At 34.2% G+C, this 20657-nt stretch overlaps 1 non-coding gene across 1 annotated transcript; it reads left to right on the top strand.

Moving 5' to 3' along the window:
• The first annotated feature begins 7314 nt into the window (after window positions 1–7314).
• On the top strand, window positions 7315–7421 carry LOC141519706 (U6 spliceosomal RNA). The gene has a single exon (XR_012477367.1). It is a non-coding gene; the product is annotated as a U6 spliceosomal RNA (small nuclear RNA).
• The last annotated feature ends 13236 nt before the right edge of the window (window positions 7422–20657 follow it).

Genomic DNA, 20657 nt, shown 5'->3' with positions numbered 1-20657 from the left:
CAGAATCATGGATATGCAGAGTTATAAGGGCCTTCCATGTCCATTTATCCCTAATTCATATAAAAGAATGGAGCCCCATTATAACATACTAGTTAAGTGGTTATTTAGTCTTTCAATGAAGAATATCATGAACAGGGAAGCTGCTATCTCTGAACTGAAATAAACAAATGTATTTTTGGATAGCTCTAATTTTTAACTCTTTTTCATGAATAGATTCAAAAAGATCTTGCCAAGCAAAGCATAAAAACAAATATTATAAATTAATTTTCAATAGGGATGCTAAAATATATATAGAGAATTGCATTTATAAGGTCACAAGTCATTCCTCAATTGGCAAATGGTCAAAGGCTATGTAAGATAGTTTTCAAATGAGAAATTACAGCTTTTCATAATCAAATGGAAAAAAATGCTCCAAATAATTTTTGAATAGAGAAATGAAAATTAAAAAACAATGAGGTATTATCTCTCAATCAGATTGGCCAAGATGAGAAAAAAGGAAAATGATCATTGTTGGACAGATTGTGGGAGAATTGGGACATTGATGCACTCTTCTTGGAGAGCCATGGAACTATGCCCAAAGAGCAATAAAACTATTTATACCTTTGATCCAACAATTCCAATTCTAAAATTCCTACTCTATCTATGTGCTCGCTGTACTAGGTGCTAAATATTTAATGAGAAAAAAGTGAAATGATCTTTTTTTTACGTATCTATATTTCTATATCTATATCTATCTATCTATATGTATGTACATACATACATACACATATATCCAAAAGAAATTACAAAAAAGGGAAAAGTCCTACATGTTGCAAAATATTCATAGCAGCTCGTTTTGTAGTCATAAAGAATTACAAATCGAAGGGATACTCATCAATTGGGGAATGACTAAACAAGTTATGGCACATGACTACTATGGAATATTATTGTTCTATAAGAAACCATAAATGGTTGAACTCTAGAGAAGCATGGAATGACTGATGATGTCTGATGCTGAATGAGGTGAGTAGAACCAAGAGGTAAATTATGAGATGAGCAACCTTGATGGAAGCAGCTCCTCTTGACAGTCCAGAGGACAACTGTATTAGACTGGTAATGGTCTATACTATCCTCAACCAGAGGAAGAAAAAACAAAACAAAAAAAAAACCCAGAAAAATCCACCTCTACTGAATCTGATGAACACTTTATAAAAATTATCTCTTATGTATCTTTTTCCGGTAATCCTAATTACTCAAACCAAATATTACTAATTTTAAACATGTTTATCAAAATATGTATGTACAATGCTAACCTGACTGCCACTGAAGGGAGGGGGTGGGGAGGGTGAAAGGAAATTTGTAACTTAAAAATATATAGGTGCATATGGATGAAAAATTCAATAGGGATAAATCTCATGTTACACTTGGGTTAGAGTAATCAGCTTTAGAAGAATAAAATATGGAATGGATAGATAGCATTTCTTTTAAAATTTTGGAAATGTATTGCATTGCAAGTTGAATATAAATCAATGTTGTTATATGACAGTCAAAATTTAAGGTAATCATAGATTGCATTGAGAAGAAAATTTTCCTTGTATTGGAAATCTTATTTTTTTTAACTATATTTTGCCTTAGTGATATTATATCTGGGTACCATATATTAGAAAAGCCATCTATAAGCTTAAAGGCATTTAGATGAGGGGTGATAGAATGCTACATGAGGACTGACTGAAAGAGATGGGAATATTTAACACTAAGAAAAGAAGGTTCTTGGGCAATATGGTAGGTGTGTTCAAATACTGATGAAGTTATCTAGAAGAGGGGTTAAACTTGTTTGTCCCTAGTAGTAGAATAAGGGGAAAAAAATCTAAGTGGAAACTGGATGAGATCCAGGGATATGGAAATTCCAAAGGTATGTTGTAAGGTAAAGGGGGAGGTAGTGGGTTCTCTGTCACTGGAAATCTTCAAGAGAAAGATGGGTATTCACTTAAAAGTGTGTTATAGTGAACATTCTTTTTATGGATATGGCTACTGATGTTTTTCCAATTTTGAAATTTTAGGATCCTACATTGCATCCAGTAATGCATTCCAAGAAATAGGTATTAAATTCCTACTCTATCTATGTGCTCACTGTGCTAGGTGCTAAATATTTAATGAGTAAAAAGTGAAATGATCTTTTTTTACATATCTATATCTACATCTATCTATCTATATGTATATACATACATACATACATACACACACATAAATAAATGGAAGGCAAATGGAAGAGGAAGAGCCTAGAAAGATTGAGGGATAGTTTCCCATATGAGATGGTACCTGAGTTGACTCTTGAAGAAATTTAAATTTAGGAGTAAGATAAAACAGTTGCACCAAGATAGGTGCTGGAGATGAGGTATTGAATTTGATCAGTTTGGTGAATTATATCAGGAAAGAGGAAGAGGAAAAAATATGGAAAAATAGTTTGTGGCTGACTTTAAATTCTATGATAAAGATTCCATTTTATGCTGGACATAGTAGGAAATCACTAATAGGTTTTGACCAAAGTGTGGAAATTGAAATAGATGAGAGTAATGATTGAGAATCGTACAAATATTGCAGCAAATCAGGGGAGTGATGACAAGGTGAAATTTGGATGGTTTAATATGTGAATAGGTTTGAGAGAAGTTGTGGAGGCAGATCTGTGAGTGGATCAGTACATAGTTAGACAATGAAGTTGTACACCTAGTCTCCTGGAATAATGGTAGTACCTTCATCAAAAGAAAGAACTGATGTAGGGTTAGACTCCCAAAAAGAGGTTAGGGCTCCACACAAATATAGATATCTGAGGGACTTTCTCATGGAAATGATGATCTTGGGAGGAAGATTTGAGAGCAATAGTCAGATAAAGCATAGGAGAAAATAGAGAATATTGAAACACAAGCATTGTGAAGAGTGAATGAATAGTCAGGAGGATAGGGTGGTAAAGAGTATCAAAAGCTTCAAGGAAGTATTGAAGAGGATGAAGCATGAGAATAATCTATTGGATCTAAGGGATCCATGATGAATTTAGATGATGGTTATTTGAGTGAAAGGGTCAGAATCCAGTTTATAAGGGGAAGAAGAGTATTTGATTAATGAAGAATTGGAGAAAGTGTACATAAATGTTTCTTTTACAAAACCTATACAAAGGAGGAGAGATTTAGGATATCTTGGGAAAAAAGCAAGGATGAGGAAAAGCTGTTTGTGCCTTCAGGCAGATAGAATACAGTCAGTAAATAATGAAGCTGAGAAGGGGAAGAGGTGATTAAAGTAACAAGTTCCTGGAGGAGACAAGGGTACAGTGGGATCTGGGGACAAGTTGAGAGTTTAACTTTGACAGAGAAACATTATAGCCTTAGAAACTGTCTTTAAATAAAGTGTCATTCATGCTTATATTAATATTGTACAATATTTGATAAAGGAGGAAAGAAAAGATTTTAAATTAATATATTTGTTAGTGTTATATAATATGTTCTTGATTTACACAATTCAAATAGAAATGACACTGTCCATGATGAGGATCTCCATATGTTTCTGCTCATTAAGAAATTTTCTAATAGCATTGAAACCACAAGCACTGGTTTTCTAAATGGAATTCATAATTGTTCTAAAAAGTCTACCTAGCCATCTGCACTGTAAAAACAAAATGCATTTAGAAATTCATATCACCTGAATTTCAGCAATGCAACTGAATGGGGAACCTCCCTGATCTTGTTGAACAATAAAAAATGTCTTGCAGTCAATGAAGTTGTCCCAAGGTGGAAACCATTAGAAGAATTGTATAGAACCTTCAAGTGATCTAATGTTATCTGATGGAAAACAACCAACTGTTCCTCATTTTTATTATCAGTTTTAATAGCAGTCTATTTTTGCAACATCACAGAATGCCACAATCATAGCAGATTCAAAATCGTAGCTGATCCAAAAAGAAATGGAAAAATGTAACTTGAGTTAGATATGTACTATCAACAATTTTCACATCTAGAATATACCATGAAAGATAACACTATAGATAAATATGAACAGAAAAGCAAGCGATCTGGTCATATACTGAGAATAAGAGATAAAAGATGGACCACCTGGGTGCTGTGCTGTATTAAAAGATCTAGGAAAGAGCCTGCAGCATGTCGAGATCCTCTAAGGAGAACTTGCAATAAGACATAAACTAAAAACAACACAAGATAAGAACTTAATACTGGCGAGAACACAAATGCATAAAATAATCCATTCATCCATCAGTCTACAAGAATGTATTAAGTTCCTATCTACCTTGCTGTGCAGGTTGCTTGTGAGACAAATACAAATTGAGGCAGTCACTCTCATAAGGCATCCCATGTTCTACTAGAGGAAACAGCATGCAGACGCAAATATATGCCAATTTTTATATAATAAGAAAAAAATTCATATAAATAATGGAGAATTTTAATCTCATGACAAAAGACCGGAGAAGACATTTCCCCCACAAAGCAAAAAAATTTCAGGGAAAAAGAGGAATCAGTCTTTTGTCAGCCCTGTGTCTGCTTTTTTCCTCAGAAAATAAAAAAAAATATTTCCTCTTCAATCTACATATCCATTTCTTAGCTCTGGAAATTTCTAATAAGAATTTACATACATGGGGAGTGTGCACTCTGGCCTTCATACCAGTTGATTGGATCCCTGAGGGCTTCTGATTATTTTTTCCCAGAGTTTTAGGGGAGATTGAGAGACTGGAGAGGTGCAGAGTTGTAGCTAATGATCCTCTACCAGTGTATTTATCCCCGATGATTATCAGTTGATAATAATCAGATTTTCTTGGCTTTTAATCAAGGGTATTTATAGAGATGGAAGAGAAGTTGGTAGAAAACACTGCTTCAAAAAATCTTGAACACAAGTCTATTCAGAGTTAAAAAAATTGCTCAAACTTGGAGACTTCATGTAATAAAGGGGGTGAATTCACAGTTCTTGATTATTGGAAGTCCTTTTCTTCCTTCACAGAATCCTCAAGAAGTTTCCCCCTTTCTTCTGGGCTCCTTTTAGAGGAGCTATCTTTCCTCAATGTGTCTAGTTTGCATTCAGCTCCTACTGCAAACATTGCTGTTCTAATAGGATAGTTAAAATGCCAATGAAGTCCAAGTCTTCCAGACCTGTTAATGAAATTCACAATATATTTCTTGACAGAGATTCTCTCTTTCACCCCCTAAACTATTATTTTTGCCTAAACCACTTTCCCTTGTAGGTTGATCTCATTCAAATACCCAAATTTTATATTGACTTTCTATTTTATCCAAGATTCTGTGCTGTGTCTGATTTTCCACAAATACTCTTTGCATACTTTTCATGGAGCATCATTTCAGTTCATCTGTTAACCTGATGAAACTTAGTGCTTAAGAAAGATTTGTAAATGTATATTAATATCTCATTTAATTAATAGAAGCATTCCCGTTGCCCAAAGTGGCCAAGCTAAAACAGGAAATAGGAGCTATTAATTTACATTTATCTCCATTACTGCCAATATATTCCAGAATTATTTTTCAAAGAACACATACATGTTTAAGTAGCTTCATCCATGTCTTAGATTTTGAATTCTGACAAGAGAAAATGCTTGTTAAACAACATACCTGATGAAAATTGTATTTAATTATTTGTCAAATATGTTTGAGGACAATAATGATGTCTGAAAGAATTGCGATATGTGAATTCCATATATGACATTGATTTTTTTTTAAGAATATCGAATTTAAGGTCACACTTAGGAAAAATGGTTTTTTGCTGTTATATCCTGCACATTAAAAATGAAAATATTCTAGAGACCAAAACAGATATTCAAGTGAACAATTAATATAAGAAATCATGGCTTATATGAATATGAATCACTTCATTTTTATCTTTCTCTTTGGGATTCATCTGTTTAGAAACTTCATTTTTAGTTTTCCTCTATTTCCAGATGAAGATGCTTCTGTGAAACCATGATTTCTTTGATTTGAGGGCTTTTAGTTCTTTCATGTGACTATTTTGCTGTTGTAACCTTCTATATTTTACCATTAAAAATATGCATCATATGATTGTCCCACAATATTTTCATTATTTTCCACTTTACACCACATCCCACATTTAAGTCATTGCAGATGCTTGTGTGCTTAAGTCCATCATACATACATGCATACACACACACACACACACACACACACAGTCAGACATACACACAAGCAGAGGCACCTAGATGATAGATATTGCAAATAGAGGACTGGGTCTGGAGTCCAGATGACCTAAATTCAAATAGATTCAGACCCTAGCTATGTGACTTTGGGCAAGTTACTTACACTTGTTTGCCTTAGTTTCTTCAATTGTAAAATAGGGTAAATGAAAACATCCGACTCCTAGTGTTTTTCTGAAGTTGTCAAGTGAGATAAAATTTGTAAAGTACCTAGCCCATATAAATGCTAGCTGCCACTATTAGTAGTATTTTCTATACCTAGGCATACATTTATATGCATGGAAAAATTTAGGTTTCATCTAAATAAGCATATATGTAACCATCTATAGGTGATATTAACATGTCATATATGGGCTCAGTAGATATGTTTCTATGTATGCATGTACATAATGTAGCAATACACATGTGATTTTTTTCATATCTCCCATTTCATCAAGAAAAAATGCATGTTTTAACAAAATATATCTGTCCACATCCTTAAGTTGACCACATTTTAATTAGGGGAGATTGCAAAAATCAGATGAAAAAAATCCATGGCCTAGGTCTGGTAAGGTAGATGGTGATAAATCTTTTTTTGAGTCATTTCCTCTGATAAAACCATAAAATTGAATCATTTGATGGTGCCAAGGATTTTGGTGATGCAAATTCTCTTTAGTAGTTATGATTTATTAGGAGGTTGAGACTGTACCACATATATAAGCAGTTGCTAGGTCAAATCTCCCCAGATAATGTTTCTTTCTAATGAATTGTTGAGGGGAGTAAACACGAAATTGGGATATAGTCTGGGGCAAGGACTAATGTTACTCAAATTCTTGGGCTTATTCACTCCAAATGAAAGCTAATACATAGTTGATGTTGATAGCATCAGAGATGGCAGGAGTCTTTTCCCTAAAAGGTGTTTCCCTACATCATGGCTACAAGGCTGAGCCAGGGGTTTTGTCCCTTTTGGGAATTTTCTTGGCAAAGAGACTGAAGTGGTTTGCCATTTCAGTTTCTTCTCCAACTCATTTTACAGATGAGGACACTCAGGCAAACACACCTAGTCTTGAGATTGAATTTGCACTAAGACCTTCGTGACTCCAGGTCCAGTTCTCTATCTTCTGAACCATCTAATTGCCCTAGTGATCACTTCTGCAGCACATATACCAAAATTGGAATGAGACAGAGAAGATTAGCATGGTCCCTGTGCAAGGATCACATGCAAATTCATGAAGTGTTTCATTTAACTACCCTAGAAAAGAAGGGTAGACCATCAGATCTATGGAAAGGGGAGCAGTTTATGACCAAGGAAGAGGCAGAGAACATAAAAAACAAAGTGGAAAATTTTGATTGCATTAAATTAAAATGCTTTTGCACAAATAAAACTACTCTAACCAGATCAATAGAAATATAGTAAATTGGGAAACAGGTTTTACAACTAGTGTTTCTGAAAAAGGACTCATTTCTAAAATATATAGAGAAATGTGTCAAATTTATTTTAAATAAAGCCATTCCCCAATTGACAAATGGTCAAGGGATATGCAAAAACAATTGGTCATAATGAAAAATAACTCTACATCATTACTGATTAGAGAAAGGCAAATTAAAGCATCTCTGAGTTACATCTCACATCTCCTAGAATTGGCCAATATGACCAGAAAGGACAGTGATCAATGTTGGAAGGGATGTAGGAAATCTGGGACACTAATGTATTGTTGGTGGAGCTGTGAACTCATCCTTTCTAGAGAGCAATTTGGAATTATGCCCAAGGGGCAATAAAAATGGGCATACTCTTTGATCCCACAATACCACTACTGGGTCTGTACCCTGAAGAAATCTCAAAAAAGGACTAAAAACATCAGTTGTACAAAAATATTCGTAACAACTCTGTTTGTAGAGGTAAAGGATTAGAAATCAAGGGGATGTCTATCAGTTGGGGAATGGTTAAACAATTGAGGTATATGAATGTGATGGAACACTATTCTATTAGAAAGCAGGAGGGATGGGGGCATCTAGGTGGCTCAATGGATAGAGCAGTGCCCCTGGATTCAGGAGTACCTGAGTTCAAATCTGGACTCAGACACTTAATAATTACCTAGCTGTGTGGTCTTGGGCAAGCCACTTAACCTCATTTGCCTTGCAAAAACCTAAAAATAAATAAGAAATAAGGGATGGTATTTCAGAACAACCTGGAAATATTTGCATGAATTGCTACTTTTTGAGATGAACAGAACCAGAAGAACATTGTACAACCTAACAGCAACCTGGGGTGATAACCAAGCTTGATGGACTTGCTCACTCCATTTATGCAATAATCAGGGCCAATTTTAGGGTACCTGTGATGGAGAATACTGAAGAAAGAACTATGGAGTTTAAACAAAAACCAAAGATTTAAACCTTCAATTAAAAAAAAGTTGTCCTATGTACTATATAATTTTGCTATCTCTAATATTTTATTTCTTCCTCAAGGATATATTTGTTTCTCTCAATGCATTCAATTTAGATCAATGTATATCAAGGAAACAATGTAAAGATGGTCAGATTGCCTTCTATTGAAGGGAGGGGGAGGGAAGGGAGGGTGGCAGAAAATTGTAAACTTCAAAACAGTACAGGAATGATTCATAGAAACTACTATTGTATATAATTGAAAAAATAAAATATTTATAGAATTAAAAAAGGGTAGAAAAGAGTATGATTCTGAGAGCATTTCAGCACATAGTTCTTGCCTTATCTATCATGCTTCTTCCTTGGGATACTTCATTGCTTGACAGAATGCTTTAGTGGTGGCATTTTGCTCTTCAGTTGCTTTTAAAATAATTAACAGCAAATAAACACAGTAAGATATAGTGTAAATAGTTCAGTCAATTATGACCAAAAATATGAATTCTATAGAATTTCTCGTTTCCTTTTTATACTTTCAAAAAAGATGTCCTTAATGCAAATATACAGTGTTCTCATAAACAATTTATAGGAATAGTTCATAGGTTGGAAGTTATTGGAATCTCAGTGCTCTGTTAATTGATACCAGTTTTCCAGGTTTCTATTATACATAATTGACTGGATTACTGATATAGCTAGACCATCATCCAAATATCTTGGATAGACACCACACACACACACACACACACACACACACACACACACACACACACACTCACACTCACATTTGCCCTCATAATTGAAAGAAGGAGAAAAACGGATAGTATTGATTTGGGGAAATTGCAAAGTGCTTTTAATAAACCAAAGCTTGTCCTTGAAATAAAGTAATACCTTTTCAGCATCAATTTTCTTCCAGTGATGCCACATTCTTAAAAAAACAAGAAAAAATACACTCAAAAAAATTAAAGTAGTAAGTCACCTGAAGGGCAGTGGAGAAGAATATGTTAGCCTTGATTCAACAACACATTATGAAGAAACAATTAAAAAAATGGAAGAGAGTAGAGCCTGAAAAATATGCCTGACTCAAATTCATGCTTGACTTCAATGCCTGACAAAGTTCTGGAATGTGATTTTTATAGGGGTGATCAGAAAGCATTCAGAAAAATAGCATTAATAATCACAAAGAATAAAATATATGAAATGTATAATTTTTTGCCAGAACTACCTAATTTCCATTTTAGGCAAGGTATATCAGGAAAAGTTTTTGATATCATTTAATTATATCTTAGCAATCATTTGACATTATTTCTAATACTGTTCTTAAAGGACAAGATAGATAATATAAGTGGATTGAGAACTCATCACATGTCCTAAACCAAAGCATCACCATTAATAATTCAAAGTCAACCATGAACAGAAGTTTTCTTTTTTTTGTGGTGCTGGTTAGCATTTTAGTGAGTCATTTGGGTAATGGAACTGATGGCAAATTTATTGCTTATACAGATGCCACAAAACTGCAAGGAAAAGTTAATACTTGGAGCAATGCTATCAGGATCCAAAAAGATTTTGATAATTTAGAGAACATTGTCTGAATTTGAATGAAGTCTATGAAATCTTACAATTGGTGTCAAAACATCAGTTTCATAAATCCAAGATGAGAGAAGTGTGAAACTTCATAAGTGCAACATGGTAGTTTAGATAGTATCTTATCGGAAAACAATCTGGATATTTAAATGAACTTCATGCTGCTTCATTAGAGTAGAAAGTGTGATATGGAAGTCAGGAAAATAAACTAAATCTTAGACTTCAATAAATATACCAAAGTGTTGAAGGAATAAACAGTTTATAACACTTTTATCTTCTCCCTGATAAAATGGCATCTACTGAGATTGTGCTCAGTTCTAATTGAAATATGTTAGGGAAAAGATGCTAATAATCTGAACAATATCCAGTGGATGACCACAAGATTGATGAAGGATCTCAAATTCTTGCCATATGAAGTTCAATTGAAAGAAGTAAGGATGGGGGCGGGGCAGAGAGCCAAGATGGCAATGTGAAGGCAGCATTTCCTGGAAACTCCTTCCCCTAAAAACTCCAAAACCCATCAAATTATGACTCTAGCCAAAATTTAGAGGGGGCAGAACCCACTAAAAGACTAAGTGATACATTTTCCCAGTTCAAGATAACTTAGAAGTTTCAGTTTCACCAGAACCAGGAGTTGGAAAAAAGTCTGGGCCATAGCTCAGCACAGCCCAGCCCAGCCCAGCCCAGCCCAGCCTAGCCTGGGGATCACCAGGAACAGCTTAAAGGAGTTATAAGAGAACTCTGATGTACTGGAATGAGTGTGGAGTGAGCAGCACTGGCCTCTGAGAAGCTCTGTGGTGAGAACATGCAGTAGAATCTGGAAAACTAGCCTGCACCTCCAGAGCACAGCCCACAGACATTAAGGGGATAGGGGGAGACTGCAGAAATCTTCCTGGGGCAGGACTCTGCTGTTTGCCCACACTCAGATGCAAGTTGTTTGGCCTTCCATATTAAGATAGCAGGGATTCTCCTCACAGCTCCAGGGCAGAGGGGAACCTCCTGTGGTCATCTACATATCAAAAGCACAGGCAAGAAAGCATAAGATCTTGGAGGAATAAAGGTCCCAGTGGGGTGTCCAAAAAATCCCCAAAACCTTGGAAGTGCTGTAAATTAGTCTTGGGCTGAGGAAATGAGTAAACAACAGAAAAAGAAGAATCTGACCATAGAAAATTACTTTGGCTCCATGGAAGATCAAAACATACTGAGATGATGACAAAATCAAAGCTTCCATGTCCAAAACATTCAAGAGAAATAGAAAATGGGCTCAGACAATGGATGAGCTCAAAAAAAGACTTTGAAAGGCAATTAAGGGAGATGGAGGAAAAATTGAGAGGAGAAATGAGAGCAATGCAGAAAAAAACATGAAAACCAAATCAGCAACTTTGTGAAAGAAATATAAAAAAATACTGAAGAAAATAATATATTAAAAACCAGTTTAAGCCAAGTGGAAAAAGCAAAACAAAAGCAAATGAGAAGAATTCCTTAAAAAGCAGAATTGGTCAGCTGGAAAAGGATATAAAAAAGCTCTCTGAAGAAAATAACTCCTTGGCTTTGTGAGAAATCAGGAAGAAATAAAACTCTTTCAAAAAAGGCAAAAATTCGAAGAAAATGTGAAATATCTCTTTGGAAAAACAACACACCTCGAAAACAGATCCAGAGGAAATAATTTTAAAAGTAGTGGGCTACCTGAAAGTCATAACCAGAAAAAGAGCCTAGACTTCATTTTTCAAGAAATAATGCAGGAAAATCGGCCTGAGATCCTAGAAGCAGAGGGTAAAATAGAAATTGAGGAAATTCACTGGTCACCATATATTCCCATATTGTATAAATTATGTGTATGGTTATACTATTTAAAGCTTATATCCTCTGAATAAATGAGGAAAATATATTCAGGGATTAATATCTAAAAAAAATCAACTTATTTGGTAGCATAGGTATTCCATTTGATTTATTTATAATAAAGGATCAAGATTATAGATAGAGTTCTAGTAGAATTCATTTTAACACTGTAAATAGACACACTAAGCTGAAAAAGTGGAAGATATGTTAAAAAATTTTAGAAAGAAAATTTTCAAAATCCATTTGATAATTGCAAAGACAATAATCCTTCAGTAGCACAAAAATAATTTATTCTCTGTGTCAGTAAATTTGGGTCATTATATATTGCATGCCACTGGCATCATCTTCAACATAAGATAATCATGAAGAGACTCATTACCTATAAAATTTATTCTGTGATCACCAACTGGAGAATGAATCAAAAAGTCATGTAATCTGTATCCTTCCTTTTTGTTCTTGTTACTCCTCTCTTTTGTGCTTTTTAAAAAAAAAGTACAATAATTTTCCTATGTCTCTCATTTCCTCCTTTTCTCTATTTAACTAAGAAAACGAATTAAGGTTTTTTAAAAAGATACAATTGGTGGATTCTGTATAATTTTTGTAATTACATAAAATTTTAAGTATCAATTTGATATACATGCAGAAATTGAGAACTATATTACTTTATATTTTGAAGAAGCTATTCCAACAGGTTTCAGATATTAAAAGACACCTGAACAAATATGTTTTATAATTTTGAAAATCATAGATATTGAAGATACTGACCCATAAACATATTGCTTAAAAATTTTCATTATATCATTAACATTTTTAAAATCACTTTGCATGGCTAACCATGATTTCTTTCATATCTATTCTTTAAAACATTAGCAACAACTATTAATAGAAGAAAGGAAGAAAAAAGAGAAAGCTATGTTTATTCTATTCCAATTTATCAAACATTTATCAATATCTTTGCCACAAGAAAATAAAGAATAGCAAAGGGCATAAAACTGTGTTGTATGTATGTGTATATATACACACATATATATATGTATAGAATGTAAGAATAAATAAAAATAAATATGCTAATAATTTTCTATTACTAAAATGCCTCTGTTGAGTTCAACATTATTATTTCTAGTTTGTCATTATTTTTTTTAGGTTTTTTGCAAGGCAATGGGATTAAGTGGCCTGCCCAAGGCCACACAGCTAAGTAATTATTAAGTGCCTGAGACAGATTTGAGCAGGTACTCCTGACTCCAGGGCCAGTGCTCTATTCACTGCACCACCCAGCCACCCTCCAGTATGTCATTATTAAAATCCTCTTATCCTTCGATGCCTGGTCACAACATCTCTGCTCACCTCCTACATAAAGAAGAATAAATGATGTTTTTTATTTTGGGTAGGTTGACTAAAATTCCAGCATGTCACTCAATTTTTATTAAATATTGCATGAACGCTGTGATGTTAACGAATTTGAGACCATTTAAAAAATATGATTGTCTTATAAAAAGAAATATCTTTCATTTAAAAATCCCAAAGATTTAAAAAGGAAAATAATTATATTTTTAAATTATAAATTTTAAAATATTTTTAAATGATCTTTTACAATTTTGATATATCCACAAAAAGGAAGAACTATATAATTTTACTTTTTTTTAAGATTCTGATCCAATGGTTTTCAGAACATAAAGGAACACCCTGACAATTATAATTTTGCACATCATACTTTTGTAGATGTTGAAGATATTGTTTCACAACTAAATTATTTGGGAAAGCATATTTTCTTGGGATAATACTCTTTCATGATAAGTTGTGATGATTAGGGTAAAGTAGGAAGATTAAAATTTTATAATTTTTTATTTTCTCTGTGATACATGTTCAAAAGTTTTTTTCAGACTTTCTGAAACCTATTTAGTAAATTACCATTTAAAGATGCTAAAATGGTACCCTAGAAGGCTGACACAGTGAATATAGCTACAGAAAATATTACCTTTCTAATAAAAGAATTCCATAGATACTCTTCTTGGGTTTGGGGAAAGAAGGTATTAGAATTTCTAATCAAGGCAACACTGTAGTTTATTTGGATTTACTTTTAAAGTGATATGATACAGGAATATATATATATCCACATCCCCTAAAGAATTGCAAGGTTTAAAAGTTATTGTCTATTGAACACATAACCAAGTGTCTCTCGAAGTCACAACCAAATTGACTGGATCTTTGTTCTGAGACTCATATAAACATAACAATGAAAACTCTTGCAGAGCTTTAGCAAAAGCAGACAAAAATGAACATAACAGCAAGAATGATAAGTTGACAAAATTAGCTGTCATGTAGTCTTCTGATTTTTCTTCATTTTCTAGATATAGTCTATGAAAGATATTCCCCAAGTTAAAGCCTGTCTTCCCTGCCCAACCACATCTCTGCCAAATCCATTTCATCGGTGACCATGTGAAGTCTACAATCATGAGAAAAAAATGTCTCATCATAAGCACTAGATTCATTCTATTTCCCTGGGTACATTTTTGTTGCCCCTGGTGACACAAATAAACAATAAATTCTATTTAATACTCTAGATATAGCTAATAAAGGCAATTTATAAAATGCATAAAAAGTACTAGTCTTTTCCTAGGATATGCTATGTCTCCATTATAAGTTTAAATAGTCATTTTGCATCTTATCTCCAACAATGCAGAAACATTTATTAGCATCTACTTTGTGCGATAAGATTACAATAAGATTACAAAAATAAAATAGCTTCTGCCCTCATAGAACTTATATTCTGGTCAAGAAATTTGAATTCTATCTGGGGGAGGCAGGAGATATATAAATCCTGTCAGGGCCCTCTTCTTTATTCTGCACACACTCTCTCCTGGCAACCTTGTCAAGACACACACATATCTATATGTTCATCTGTATATAGACATGCATATTACAATAAACACATAATACACATATATTCATGTATATAACATACATGTGTGCATATGCACACACCTAGCTAGGTGGCACAGTGGATAAAGCCCTGGCTTTAATGTCAGTAAGACATTTCTTCCTGAGTTCAAATCCAGTCCCAGAGGCTTACTAGCTTTGTGACCCTGGACAAGTCATGTAACACTATTTGCTTCAATTCTTTATCTGGGAAATAAACTGAAGAATGAAATGGCAAACAATTTCAGTATCTTTGCCAAGAAAATTCCAAATGGAGCCATAAGGGATCAGACATGCCTAAATAACCAAAGATCAACATCCATCCATCCACCTGTCCATCCATCCATCCATCCATCTATCCATTTGTCCATCTTTCTATCTACCTATCTGTCGATCTGTCTATCTATCTGTCTCTCTCTGTTTGCCTGTTTATCTATCACAAAGTCTAGACTGGTTTGCCATTTCCTTCCCCTGTTCATTTTTCAGATGAGGAACTGAGGAAATAGGATTAAATAACTTGCCTAGGGTCACATAACTAGTAAGTGATTGAGGTCAGATTTTAATTCAAGAATAAAAGTCTTCTTGACTCTAGGCCTGGTGCTCTCTACACTTCATCACCTTCCTGCTCATCTACTGTGCCACCTAATTTATCTTCACTTACTACCCTATGCTTCAGTGCCACATCACTATGTATTGAATGTTTAAAATTGAATATCACAGGGAAATCTCAAATTCAACATATCCAGAATAAAACTAATTTCCTCTCATAAAATATAGTTCTGTTCTTGAAATAATAAAGAATAGAAATTGATTCTCTAAAGAACTATGGGTCTCTGTTTCACATTGCTTGCTTTAAAATAACAGTGCAATGAATTATAGCACAAGAATTCTAGCAAATAGGCACAGTCAAATTAAATGGATCTATTTAGTGGTCATGTTCAGAACTGTTCATCACTTCCCTATGAGGAGGTACATAAAGTGCTCTGGAGACAAGATTAGCCATCCCATTAACCAGAATTCAAAGTAGTTTTTGTTTTTGTTTGTTGGCTTGTTTTTTTTTTTTTTTTTTGCAGTCATGTTTTGTGCAAATTGTTCAGCTTATGTTCATTTAATTCTTCACCAGGTCATCATTTCTTAATGTACTATCAGATGATTGCTTTCATCATTTCTTATAGCCCAATATTATCCCATTATATCCATAGACCATAATTTATTCATGTTTTCCAAAAGTTCGAGAGATAAACTGTGGTGTCACATTACTTATTTATTTTTCTTTCCTCATTCTTTTATTCTACATCAGGGAGTAAAGAAAGAAAGATTGTTTTACTTGAAATTATTCTGTTACTCATAATTTTGTTCTTCTTAATAGCCTCTCCCTATCCCCTCTTCCCCCCCTTAGCTTTATATATTTATATATTTCTGCCTTGTGTATGTGTTTGACAATGCTTATCTGATGTGCACACCATTATCACTTCTTCCAAATTTTATGCTTTTTCTTATTAACCCTTCATGAGAAATAAGTTCTTACTCATTTTTACATTACTCTTTATTTTTGCTTTTTTCCAAACCTCAGATCAAAACCAATTAACCCCCTCCCACAACTCCTATTTTTATTTCTAATGCAAACTCTCATTTAAGATAATAAGGTTATGATATTCATTTAAAATAGTAAGGTTATGACAGGACAATAGTTTGTTCTCTTCCATTATATAACATGTATGTCTACTCAAATTTCTCAAATTCCATTTTCTTTAGATTTTTGTCTTTGTGATTCAAAGATCTTTTAATCAGAAATGCTTGAAAGTCCTTGATTCCATTAAATATCTATTTCCCTCCCTCCATTCTCCTCAGGATTATACTCATTATTCTTTATTGTTAAAGCCCTATATCTGTAACTTTTGTTATATCAGATTCCAAGATCACATCTAGTTTATATTAGAAGAAGCCAGGTTCTTTGCGTTCTGTAGGTTGAAGTATTTTTTGTTTATTGTGAGAGCTCTTCATTTGGGTCATTTGGATATCCCCTTTTGGCATGTCTTTCAGGAGATGAATGAAAGATTTTTTTTCTAACTTCATGCTGCTTCATTTGTGATTTCTTGAAATAATATTGAGATTTTTAATGGAGTCCAATGATTATTAATTTTCTCTCCTTGATCTGTTTTTGATGTATATAGTTTATTTTTGTTTTTTATTTTGTTCTAATATTTCTTGCCATTTCATAGGGTTGAGGCTTTTTTGTTTTCAGGGAACTTGCTATTATGGCAAGAATGACCATTTTCTATTCTAAGGTCTTTATTCTCATATTCTTTCTTGCAGAAATATTTTTAATTTATTTCTTATCTTTTCATTTTAATGTAATTTTTTGTGGAAAGTACATATCATTTTCTTTAAGGATTTGAAGTTATAAAATTGCTCAATGCTTTTGGGAGAATCTCTAAATCTATTTTAATTTTTATTGCTAGTATGTCTTTTCCTTAATTTGCTTATTTCCCCAGGTTTAATTATTGAACTTGGGTTTTATGACAGACTCAGACTTGTTCTCTTGCTTCATTTTTGATCTTGTCCTGCATCACTTGGTTTCTACCATTATTCTTTTTCCTGGGGTCATTTGCCCCTTTTTCAGAGCAACATATATTTAGGGTCCTTTTTGGCATCTCCAGAGAGTGTTAGTGAAACTTGTTATTCCTGGATTTATTGTGATCTCTGGGATGAGCATGGTAGTACTACTTGACATCTTCCATTAGAAGTATCTAGAACCTTCTGACCACCTGGGGCTATTTTGAGAGAGTCCTTCAGAGGCTTCTGGCTGATCTCCTATGCAGTTCTAAATTGGAAGAAGTTTCTCATTAATTTTCTTCATTATTATTTAATCTGTTGTAAACTTTAAGTTATTGCTGAAATAGAAAGCTAAGATCCTGGAAGGCTGCTGCTGCCTCTTATTCAGGTAACCATGTTAGACTGAAGTCAACTCATTACCCTCCTTCTTTCAAATTGTCCAATTTTTATCAAAAGTATTGCCATTTTCCCTCAATCTCCCAGGCTCATAATTTCTATACTGTATTGGATTTTTTTACTTTCCCTTACCCCCACATATTAGGTCAGTTGTCATTCACAACTTTTCATTTTTACCTACACTAAAATATCTTGTATCAGTCCTTCCTTTCTCTTCCTATAGCCAACAACTTCACTTCTGGTCCTATAATCTTTCACTTATATTTTTCCAAGCACTTTCTAATAAGTTTCTCAGTCTTGTCTTTCCCCTATCCAGTCCATCCTAAATACTGAAAAAAAACCCAATTCCCCTTAGTGTAGTTCTGAGTATGGTAATCATTTGTTCAATAAACTTCAGGGGCTGCCTGTTACCTCCAAGTTACAATATAAATTTCTTTGATTTGTTTTTTTATTTAAATATTTTACTTATTTGTTTTTCAAACTATATGCAATAGTAGTTTTATATAATATATAGTTATCTTTTTATTTTTTATACAAATGATATTTTTATACAGTACTAAAATATTCTTCTTTAAGAGTAAACGTAATACCCCCTTCCCCACCAAAATATAGACCCTCATGAGCAATAAAGTAAAGAGAAAAACCAAAATTAAAAAAAAAAATTTTAAATGTGCTTCAGTCTGTGTTCCAACATCACCAGCTCTGTCTCAGGTATATCACATTTGTTATAAGTCTATCACAAAAACTACTTCCATATTTTTTCCACCATTTTCATTGCTGATCACAACTCCCTCCATTCATACCTCCCTACTATCATATACTATTTTTCGCTCTGTCCCTCTCCTTAAATGTGCTGTAGGGTAGCTCAGTCGTGCAGCAGACTGATCACTAGCCCTAGACCAAGAGGCCCCGAGCCCACATACCACTTATTAGGCCCAGCAACCATCTGGCCTTGTGTTCTTGGACAGGCCATCCAATCCCAGCCCCTTGCACAAAGTAAAAAGAAAATGTGTTATATCTGACCACTGCCCCCCACAGTCCATGCTCTCCTCCATCACTCACATCCCCACCTTCCCTTGTCCCGCTTCTCTCCTTTTTACTCTAGATGTCTATACCCCATTGAGTATATATGCTGTTTCCTCTCCTAGCCACCTCTGATGAGAGTGAAGTTTCCCTCATTCCCCCTTGCCTTCCCCCCTTCCATATCATTGCAATAGCTCATTGCAATAATAAAAAAATCTTATTATATGAAATATCTTAACCTATCCCACCTATCCTTTATCTTACTCCCATTACATTTCCCTTTTATCCATTGACTCCATTTTTACAATATATTATATCTTCAAATTCAATTCTCTCCTGTGCTTCATCTAAAAAAGCTCCTTCTACCTGCTCTATTAAATGAGAAGTTTCATATGAGAATTATTAGTATCATTTTTCTATGTAGCAATACATGCAGTTCATCATCATTCATTCCCTCATATTTTACCCTTCTCCTCCACTCTCGATAATTCAACTGAGTCCTGTATTTGAAGATAAAACTTTCTGTTCAACTCTGGTTGTTTCAACAGGAACTATTGGAATTCCCCTGGTTCATTGAAAGTCCATCTTTTCCCCTGCAAGAGGACATTCAATTTTGCTGAGAAGTTGATTCTTGGTTGTATTCCAAGATCTTTTGCCTTCCAGAATATTATATTCCAAGCCCTATGAGCCCTTAATTTAGTTGCTGCTAAGTCCTCTGTGATCCTGACTGCAGTTCCACAATATTGTGTCCTTCTGGATACTTGTAATATTTTCTCTTTGACTTGGGAGTTCTGGAACTTTGTGATAATATTCCTGGGGGTTGGTTTTTTGGATCTCTTTCTGGAAGAGATTGGTGGATTCTCTCAATTTATATTTTGCCCTCTATTTCTAGGATATCAGGGAAATTTTCCTCTAGAAATTCTTTAAAAGTGAGGTCAAGGCTCTTTTCCTGATCATGACTTTCAGGTATCCCAATAATTTTTAAATTATCTTTGCTGAATTTGTTTTCCAGATGTTTTTTCAATGATATATTTCACATTTTCTTCTAATTTTTCATTCTTTTAGTGTTGAAGTATTGTCTTGACTTCTCATAAAGTTGTCAGCTTCCTTAGCTCCATTCTATATCTGAAGGATATGTTTTCCGCAAAGAGCTTTCTTATCTCTTTTTCCATCTCTCCACTTCTGCTTTTTAAAGCATTTTCCTCAATAACTTTTTGAACTGCTTTATCCATTTGACTTATGCTGGTTTTTAACATGTTATTTTCTTCAGAATTTTTTGGATCTCCTTGACTAAGTTGCTGACTTCTTTTTCATGTTTTTCCTGCATCTTTCTCATTTCTTTCCCCAATTTTTCCTCTATCTCCCTTTCTTGATTTTCAAAATCTTTTTTAGCTCTGTCATAGCCTGAGCCCAATTTCCATTTTTCTTGGAGTCTTTAGATGCAGAAGCTTGTATTTCCTCATCTTCTGATTGAGTATTTTGATCCTTCTTGGGATCATAGCCAATGTTTTCCTCAATGGTTTTCCTCTTTTTTTTCCCTCTGTTTACTCATTTCCCCAGACTGTACCTGGTTTTGGGGTGCTTCCTGAGCTTTTGAGTATTATTTGGACACCCCCCCCCCCCCATGCAAGGATCTCAGTGTGTGAATCCCTGTCTTCCCTCCTGTTCTTTTTATGACCACAATCTTACCCTTCTGCCATGGGGCTGGGGGGGGGGGGCAGCTGTTCCTAGACTTTGATCAGGATCTGAATGTGGTCAGAGCCCCAGAGCCTCTGTTCCAGGTACAGAAGAC

Source organism: Macrotis lagotis, chromosome 3 (genome assembly GCF_037893015.1).
Source record: "Macrotis lagotis isolate mMagLag1 chromosome 3, bilby.v1.9.chrom.fasta, whole genome shotgun sequence".
Classification (NCBI taxonomy): domain Eukaryota; kingdom Metazoa; phylum Chordata; class Mammalia; order Peramelemorphia; family Peramelidae; genus Macrotis; species Macrotis lagotis.
Note: the sequence above shows the minus strand (reverse complement) of the source record. Positions and strands in the feature narration are given on the sequence as shown.